Source organism: Bubalus kerabau, chromosome 3 (genome assembly GCF_029407905.1).
Source record: "Bubalus kerabau isolate K-KA32 ecotype Philippines breed swamp buffalo chromosome 3, PCC_UOA_SB_1v2, whole genome shotgun sequence".
NCBI classification, from domain to species: Eukaryota; Metazoa; Chordata; class Mammalia; order Artiodactyla; family Bovidae; genus Bubalus; species Bubalus kerabau.
Window position 1 is genome coordinate 33398605 of NC_073626.1, and position 10388 is coordinate 33408992.

Sequence of the window (10388 nt, forward strand, 5' to 3'; positions counted from 1 at the left end):
CCACTCCAGTATTCTTGCCTGAGAATCCTTCCACCAGAGGAGCCTGGTGGGCTACAGTCCATGGGGTAGCAAAGAGTCAGACGCGACTAAGCACAGCACGTTTATATTTTTAAGACAGTTAGCTTCATAACTTACGTGATCCCAAAGCTTTCTGACTTTTTAAATTTTAAGTTTTATACAGTTCAATACTGTCTGATTTGTTGTAAACTCACTCAGTTTTTCCCTTTGTCAATGAACCTATAAAAATTTGCATGGCTGTAACAAGAGATGAAGTGTTTTGTAGTTGGGGGGCTTAGCATCGTAAACTTTTCCTTGTTGCTCCAGTTAGCATTCCCATGGGCCATTTTCAGGCATTTATAAGAGAGTGCAGCATTGTCATAAAAAGGCTTATGCTTGCCATGTGATCTTCCACATTTATGGAGCACCTGCCTAATTGTATGCCAGGAGCGACAGGGACTAGAGCGGTCGGTACATGTTATGTTTGACAAAAAGATCAGCTTCCTAAATGACACCCTCTCTACCTGAGGTGACAACATAATTTGTAAGAAGAATCTCATTTATTACCTAGAAGTCAGAGAAATCAAACTTATTTTCTTAAATCAGCCCTTTAGTATTTGATGTTGGCAATTGTGCTGTCAGTGGCAGTGATCTCCAAGAAGTAGTGGAAAATTATATGTAAAACCTTATAAAACTCTGTGATGAAGCACCTAAAAACACCGTAAAAAAAGGTTTCCCATAGTAATCTATTTCTTTATTGATGTGCTTGCATTTTACCTTCTGGACACCAAGGCATGTTGCTATCCAACTCTAATCCACTGCCTACAATTCTGAAGTTTCACTCTAGATTTTGGGATGGTAGCCTGAACTATTTGTCCCCTCTCTCCAACTTTCCATCAGGGTAAGAAATATAAATCGAAACAGTCTTAGTCCGTATAAAGAAGTACAAAATGAGCCTTTGCACAGTCTGAGAAATTTGAATTCCCAACAAGAGAGTCAAGAAAAATAGAAGAGGAAAAAAGAACAGAATAGAAATAATCCAACTTGGTTCTCTTAGCTGCAGTCCTAGGGGATGCCAGTTCTGGGTCACCATCCTAATTATTTTTTTCCTCTTTATTTCATACCCAGAAACTCTTTCTCCAGTGTTTTCCCCCAGGATTTCCTGAACTAGACTTTTCTCAGAAAAAGCACTTTCTTTTTCCCATCTAGCCATAATCAATACTCGATGATTCTTTTCTTTTGTTTCATTTCACATGATTCACCTAAATTATCCTGTTGTTGTTCTTGTGTGTGTGTGTGTGTGTGTGTGTTGCTCAGTCGTGTGTGACTCTTTGAGACCCCGTGGACTGTAGCCTGCCAGGCTTCTCTGTCCTTGGAATTCTCCATGGCAAGAATGCTGGAGTGGGTTGCCATTTCCTTCTTCAGGGGATCTTCCCTACCCAGGGATTGAACCCAGGTCTCCTGCATTGCAGGTGGATGCCTTAAGGTCTAAGCCACCAAGGAAGCTGTTGGGTGAGATCTGTTCATCACACTCCTAGATGTCACGATTTTTCTCTAGATCATTTTTCTGCCCTGAGGGTGCCAATAATCAATGTATTGCCTCTCAGGTCCAAATACAACTTTTTTACCTGCTCTGTGAAAATGGATCTGGGCCCTTTAAATATTTCTTCTTACCCACTGGCATCAACATGTTGTCAGTAGGGGGCATTGGAGAAACGTTTCAGAGGGAAATGGTTTTGCTTCCTGTTTCTCTCATGCTCAACAGAGCAGATTGCCACAACCCAGCAAGTATAGCTTCTTCAGCTCACAGCTCCTGCGATACCCACTTCCCTGGGGCTCAGCTGCCCTAGCAAAGTTGGTTTCTCCAGGGCCAGGCTCCTCTTGTGCACAGCCAGCTGCCAGCAGCACCCAGCATTTTCTCCCAGCATCCTCCACCTTTGTTTCGTAATGGCATGCCCCTGGCAAGACACCTACTTGGAAACAGCTTTCCCTAGCACCCTAGAGGGTGGATTTCCAGCAAGTTCCACCAATGCAACTTCTGTGCCCCACAGTGAGTCAAGGCTGTGCTCTCCCAATGAGATCGGTATCTCAGCCTGGGGGGAGGTGGGGAGGGGCGGCTCTTTCTTGGTTACGCTCTTTCAGTCCTGAGGGTGGTGGATGCTGTTCTTCCTATAGTCTTAAGAATTCTCTTGACTTGTTCCTAGCCAATTTCTTGTGACTCCAATCCATTGTTATAGTCAATAGTTCCTTATAGTAAACTTTCCTTGTTCAAATTACTATGTGAACATAATTTAAAAGAGCTTATTGCAAAATACAGAATATTTGAATTTCTTAAAAAGTGCTTTGTGGTCTTGCTTTCCTCAATTTTTCCAGACTGATAGAGTAGGGGTTACATTTTCTATCCTCCAAAATGTACTTCTTCACAGTGGTTTTCCATTTTGGGTCACTCCATTTGGGTCATTATAAGATGAGGATTTCCAACATTACATTACATCTATTTAATTTATCTCTACATAAGAGGTATGATAAATTTACACTTAGAAGCCATTAGGAATTCCCTGGTGATCCGAGGGTTAGGATTTGGCTCTTTCACTGCTAGGGCCAGGTTTAATCCCTGGTTGGGGAACTAAGATCCTGCAAGCTGCACAGAGAAGCAAAAAAAAAAAAAAAAGGTGTATATTTTTAAGAGATTGCAAAAAAAAAAAATGTATATTTTTAAGAGAAGGTATGGAATGGAAAGAGAGTATAGGTTAAATTGGTCAATATTTTCTACCCAGAGTCCTCTTGCTGTCTCTCATGAAATCCCATAGTCCACAATGTGGTACACATATATATAGCAGAATATTACTCGGCTATTAAAAGGAATGGAATTGTGCCATTTACAGAGGTGTAGATGGACGTGGGGGCTTCCAGGTGGTACCAGTGGTAAAGAACCCGCCTACCAATGCAAGAGACATAAGAGATTCGAGTTTGATCCCTAGGTAGGGAAGATCCCCTGGAAGAGGGCATTGGCAACCCACTCTAGCATTCTTGCCTGGAGAATCCCATGGACAGAGGAGCCTGGTGGACTATAGTCCATAGGGTCACAAAGAATCGGACATAACTGAAGTAACTTAGCACACACACAGATAGACCTAGAGACTTCCTGTCACACAGAGTGAAGTCAGGAAGAGAAAGTAAATATCCTATATGAACACATATATGTGTAATCTAGAAGAATGGTATAGATAAACTTATTTGCAAAGCAGAAATTGAGGCACTGGCATAGGGAACAAGAGTATGGATACTGAAGGAATAAGTAGGGGATGAGATGGACTGGGAAATTAGGACTGGCATATGTACACTATATGAATGGAAGAGATAACTACTGGGGACCAACTGTAGGGCACAGGAACTCCAGTCAGTGCTCGGTGGTGACTTAAATGGGAAGGAAATCCAAGGAAGAGGGAATATATTTGTATGTGTGACTGATTCACTTTACTGTACAGCAGAAATTAATACAACATTGTAAGGCAACTACACTCAGATAAAAACTAATGTGAAAAAGATATACATAAATAAAATCACACACAAAAATTCCAGAGCTGCCCCATGCCCACATGTGATAAAATGCTGGCGTTAGGGAAGATGGATAGGTATCTTGCAAGATGTGGAGAGCGAAATGCTACCAACCCAAGAAAGCCAGGGAGCCGGATTAGATGATGCTGACTTATTGTACTTGAAGTCAGAGACTAGGCAATGCTATCTTTCTACTGTAAAATAAACCAACAAACACTGGATGAAGCAAAATAAATAGACATGGTATTGACAATTTTCTCCCAGCTTTTAATATGCTATATGCATCTTGAAACTCCATGAAAAGAAACTAGAACATACTATTTCCCAAATTCACTTAATTATTGCTTCTGAGCAGATTTAGAGGTCTTTGATGTATTTTTAGAATATCCAGTGTTAAGTCAAAGTGGAAAAAAATTGTTGCAACGTTAAAGGGGCTATCTGTCTAGAAAGGAATATTGTAACGTAGTAGGGAAATAAAGTTGGCTAAACTACTTACAGCTAGGTCACAAAGGGCCTTGGTACCATGATCCCTACCTTTGTACACATATACAGGAAGGAGAATATTTAAGCTGCTTCTAGAAGCCTTGCTCTTGGTCCCTCATCCTGCTATTCTAGACCATTCATCCTTCTTGGTCCAAACAGAAGAGTTAAATGGAAATTTCTCTGAGCAAGGCCAGTAGGAGGATGAGACAGAAGAGCCTGCAAAACAGGGTCCAATCCTGTTTTATTTTATTTTTTGGCCATGCTGTGTGGTGTGTGGGATCTTAGTTCCCCAACCAGGGATTCAACCTGCGCCCCCTACAGTGGGAGCACAGACTCTTACCCTCTGGACCTCCAGGGTAGTCCCCATCCTATCTTTATTTAAAGTTTGATTCTTACTTTGCTTATTGTGGATCTTTTGGTATTAAATTTGATTTTTAAGAATACTGCATGAAAATATTATCATGAATAATGGGTTTCTTGGAATGCCCTCAAATTTTCTATTCAAGGCCAGGGCCTCAGTTTCTTTCATCCTAATCCTAGCCCAGCTCTGTTGGATATGAAACTTACAGAGTGATTCCTGACCTTCCTGCTTTGTCACCATCTTTCCTTTTTTAAAATCTATTCCTAAAGGCAAATACAAATTGCAATAATTCCACATTCTCCCAGAAATGAACACACATTATAACTTTCAGTACCTAACTGAGGTTTCAATAGCAGATAAAACAGAAGAGTATGACCTTCAAAAATATAATAATATGTAAGGGTAAATCTGTGTATACCTGGTTATCACTCTGTGGCAACAAAAATACAAATCATCTGCTTTTTATTATGCAATTTTAAAAAAGGCAAAATATGCCTACTTTGAGGTTTAACTCTGTTTTTAGAACTATCTTCAATTTTACTTAAATATGTTGCAAACACAATACAGTTAGAGCCTGTTATTTTTCATTTCTGTAAGTATTGTGTTGGTGTTAAATTCATTGGATTCTTTTAATAAATGGATTCCATTATCAAATCTTTATAAGAATTGTATTAAAGACATTTCCTACTAGTGCCAACGTGGTGCAGATAAACTTTCAGCAAAGCGGTAGTGGGGTGGGAGAGTTAAGACATTTTTAAAAAAAGCTTACTTGGCTACTGTTCTTTCCTCTCTCAATACTGTTCTTTTTCTGTTCATTTACATCTTTGCCCAGAGAATATATTTATTTCTATTTCCTAAGTAAAATCTCTAACTTTTCTTTAGTTTTTTATGACCAGATTTAAGACTTAACCATGACTTGTTGACTCTTAAGCATTCTGAAATAGCAATTTTCCACATGCTTTAAAACTTTCTACTTGACTATTCCTGGCAAATCTTAATGAAGATGTTGACTTTTGCCTTTAGGTCAGATTTATATGAACTTGGCTAATCAACAAATCTAAAAGTCCTATTAGATGACACTATTCTCATTACTGTCAAGTAAAAAAAACACTGATGAATTGTTTCAGATATTTATCTGATTTATTTAGTTTAAAGCTTATTCTTCTCTAAGATTGCCGAAAATGCGGGTTGCATCCAGTAGTTTCATTGAACATCGTCTTTGTTCTGTTTTTAACTTCTTCACAGCAGTTTATCCTTATTAAAGGGCATATTATTATAGTGTGCCCATAACTGTAAACATGGAAATGACTTGAGGTGTTACAGTTTATTATGTCTTGCCATTTGAGATTTAATCATGGCTTCTCTACTACTGATAGTATTATTCACAGAAAAAAAATACCTTTTTCAAAAGTATCTGTGATAAAACTTGAACTGTGAAAAAATATTAATAAGGAGAGAATTACAAGAGGTATGATACATAAGAACCATAACTCATCTTAAAGTCAGCCTTAAAATTTGAAAGTTTTTCAGTTTTCAACTTTGTTTTACAAACTTTTATAAACTCAGTCATAGAATTTCTCTCTCATCAGATCCAGCAAAAACATTTCCATTCAGAGCTAAAGTTTCTATAGAATATTTCCAACTGTCAGTGTTAAAAACTTAAAAAACTGGAAGAAAAAATAGTTGGAAATTTGCTTTGCATTTGTCACTGAAAAAACGGGATGGCTTATATCTAAATAAATTAAAGTCTAAACAGTCCATCAGTGATTTTTATTACACATATATGAAAAGAAAAAGAGATTTGTTTTAATTCATTCACTTCTCCCTTAAAATCGTTGTATTATGTGAGAATCTATGTGGCCTTGATAATTTTAATACAAGTTGCTCAACTTTCTTTTCTTCTTGGTCAGGGAGCATGAAATTTGGAGCCACTGAAAGAAAAAAAAACTTTCAGAAGGTTTATATTGGAGTGGAGATTTGGTCTCTTCCCTCTGAACTCCCTTCCAGGGGCAGAGCAACAGGACCACATGTAAGTAGATTTCTTCTCAGCGCATTTTAAAAGAGAGGGTAGTAGGGCAAAATGGGAAGTGTACTTGGCACATCTTTTTAGCTAACTCCCCATAAAACCTGTAACAAGGGCTCCAGACCAACATGTCCTATGACCTCACAGAAATTTCCATTTGAAGATTCATTCTGTAAGCAGTCAAGGTCAATGTGTCCAGTATACCTAGCTCATTGTTCCAAGCAGAAAGGGAAACAAGGGACATTTATGCTGCCAAAGCCCACTGTACACAGTCCTTATATTTCCTCCATCTTTATTAATATTCCCACTCCACACAGGATTGTGAATTCCATAATGATAGCGACTATGGCTCACAAATAATCTGAAACCACACCACTGAAGAAATCCAGGGAATTCCATTCCTACTGTAGTCCATGTATAACAATGTGAATAATGTTCCCTGGAGTGATATAATACGGTAGCATATGGCAGCGAGCATAAAGCCTGGCTTATATTAGTAGTATGTGACCAGTATACATGAGTTGACTGAATGAATGAATATTCCCCATTAGGCAGAAACTTGGGTATCAAGATAAGCTAGTCTTCTCCATCATTTTCCACTTCTACTCGTTCACCTAATTCTATTAATACTACTTTCTAAGTATGATTTATATCTACTTTCTTTCCATCTCCATAACCAGTACCTTAGTTCAAGCCTCTATCACCTTGAATCTCAACTGCAAGAGATTTCTAGCTTCCTGGTGCCATTCATACCCACCTCAATCCCAAATCATCCTCTATATTCCTATTAGAGGACTCTCTTTTTTTAATTAAAAAAATGTTTTTAATTAATTTTCATTATAGTTGCTTTACAGTGGTGTGTTAGTTTCTACTGTACAGCAAAATGAACCAGCCATAAATATGGATATTCCCTTCCTTTTGGACCTCCCTCCCAAAGAGGTCTCTTTTTATAATACAATTTCAACCATGTCATTTCCCGGCTTGAAACCCTTCAGTGGTTCTATATCAGCTATCATATAGGACAAGGGATAAAACCCTGTACCATCTGGCCACAAGCACAGGGGTAAAAGGTGAAACCCAAATTTGAAAATAAACATATCTTATGAAAAACTCCATTCCATACATCTCCTACTCTCATTTGCTGTTGAGGGCAGGGCTTGGCTTTATTCATTCTTCATCCCCAGCACTTAGCATAATGTCGGAATACAGTAAGTGCCTATAACTATTTGCTTACATGAGTCAGTGAATAAACTTATTTGAAATTCTATTTAGACCTGAGTTTTCTGTCCTTTAAAATAGGAACCTTTTATAGATAAAAAATAATAAATAAAATAGGAACATTTTGAACAAACTGACACCAAAGAGGGAAAGTGGGTGGGATGAATTGGGAGACTGGGATTGACATACACATACTTCTGTGTATAAAATAGATAACTAATGAGAACCTACTGTATAGCACAGGGAACTCAACTCGGTGCTGTGTGGTGACCTAAACGGGAAGGAAACCCAAAAAAGAGGGGATGTGTATATACATATACCTGATTCACTTTGCTGTACAGTAGAAACTAATACAACATTGTAAAGCAACTACACTCCAATAAAAATTAATTTAACAAAGTAAAATAAAATAGGAACTTTTTGTGTTATTAAATCCTATGGTTCTATCTGAAATGATCAAATACTGATCAGGATGTGGAACAGCTCATTCAGACACTTAATTGAGAACATAAATTTCGGGGAAAGACTTGGGAATCACAGTTTGGCATTGTCTAGTAAAGCTGAAACTGCACATATGTTCCATAACTTTGCAACCCCACACCTAAATATCTACCCTAGTTAGAAAACACATAGAAAATAATGATATGTTGCATGTTATTCTGGAGTAAAGAAATGAAAGGCTTGTGCTCAGAGGTAAGGAAGCAGAGCTTCCGCCACCTCACACTGCCCTGTGTCCTGAGTGCTCAGGGATCAATACTTTCTGCTGTAGCAGTGGTCTTCAGACTAGCAGTGTAATGCTGTTTGCTGTAATATTTAAAAATACTCATCCTGCTTTAGAAAATAAGAGAAACAAATAAGGATAGATGAAACAATATAGAAGTTAGTCATTTGTAAGACATGTTTCTTTATGTAAGACATAAAGGAAACAGAGCTTAACATGCTTAACATCCACTGGAAGGGGTAGAATGATCAACAGCATCAAATATTCATAACACGCTAAATAAATATGAGGCACTCAATATTCTCAAGATCTTAAATGGACATCCCATTGATGACATTCATTCTGGCCCATGTGTTCTCTGCCCAATAAACTCAGCAGCTGCCCATCAGTCTAACTAGTGAGCTACAACAATGGCCAGGAGTACCATAAGCAAGTGGGTACTGATTCTAGGTACCTTCCTTCTTGCAGAACACTCTTGCACAGACCTCAGCTCTGACTGGTAATCACATGGTTGGCAGAACGTTATAGCATTAGAAAAAGAGATGGAATACACAAGCTTTGCATAATTTCAAACAATGCACCCTACCCTAAAGTGTAACAGTCCACACCGTCTCTGTCCTCTTGCTTCTCCTTCTGATTTCAATTAATTCAATCAATTGCATGATTCGAGAATCTTAATGTGGTCTATAAGCCTTTAGTTTGGGCTTCCCTGGTGGCCCGGGAGGCAAAAAATCCACAAGATGTTCGGGAGACCTGGGTTCAATCCCTGGGTTGGGAAGACCCCCCTGGAGGAGGGAATGGCAACCCATTCCAGTATTCTTGCCTGGAGAATCCCCAAGGACAGAGGACCCTGGCAGGCTACAGTCCATGGGGTCACAGAGTCGGACATGAATGACTGACTAAGCACAGTGCAAGCCTTTAGCTTAGTGATAAATAGTTTCCCTTATTGTTCTTAGAGGCTACCGTTGCATCAAGGTAATCTCCCATATAGTGTTGGGTTACATGTACCCCTACAGGAAATGAGAACTTTCCAAGAACACAAATTGTCTTAAGAATTAATTTCAATATCCTCAAAGTCATATATTATTGTTGTTGTTCAGTCGCTAAGTTGCACCCAACTCTTTTCAACACCATGCACAGCATGCAGCATGCCACATTTCCCTGTCCTTCACTATCTCCCAGAGTTTGCTCAGATTCATGTCCATTGAGTCGGTGATGCTAAGTATCTCATCCTCTGTTGCCCTCTCCTCCTTTTACCTTCAGTCTTTCCCATCATCAGGGTCTTTTCTAATGAGTCAGCTCCTTATATCAGGTGGCCAAAGTATTGAAACTCCAGCTTCAGCATCAGTCCTTTCAATGAATATTCAGGGTTGATTTCCTTTAGGAATGACTGGTTTGATCTTGCAGTCCAAGGGACTTTCAGGAATTGTTCTCCAGCACCACAATTCAAAGGCATGAGTTCTTCAACGCTCTGCCTTCTTTATGGTCCAACTCTAACATCCATACATGACTACTGGAAAAACCATAGCTTGACCATACTGACCTTTGCTGGCAAAGTGATGTTTTGCTTTTTAATACACTATCTAGGTTTGTTATAGCTTTTCTTCCAAGGAGCAAACGTCTTTTAACTTCATGGCTGCAGTCACCATCTGCATTGATTTTGGAGCCCAAAAAATAAAGTCTGTCACTGCTTCCAATTTTTCCCCTTCTGTTTGCCATGAAGTGATGGACCCGAAGCTATGATCTTTGTTTTTTGAATGTTGACTTTCAAGGCATCTTTTTCACTCTCCTCTTTCACCCACATCACGAGGCTCTTTAGTTCCTCTTTGTGCTGTGCTTAGTTGCTCAGTCTTGTCCGATTTTTTGCAACCCTATGGACTGTAGCCCACCAGACTCCTCTGTCCATGGGATTCTCCAGATAAGAATAGTGGAGTGGGTTGCCATGCCCTCCTGCAGGGTATCTTCCCAACCCAGGGACTGAACCCAGGTCTCCCGCATTGCAGGCAGATTCTTTCCCACCAGAGCTA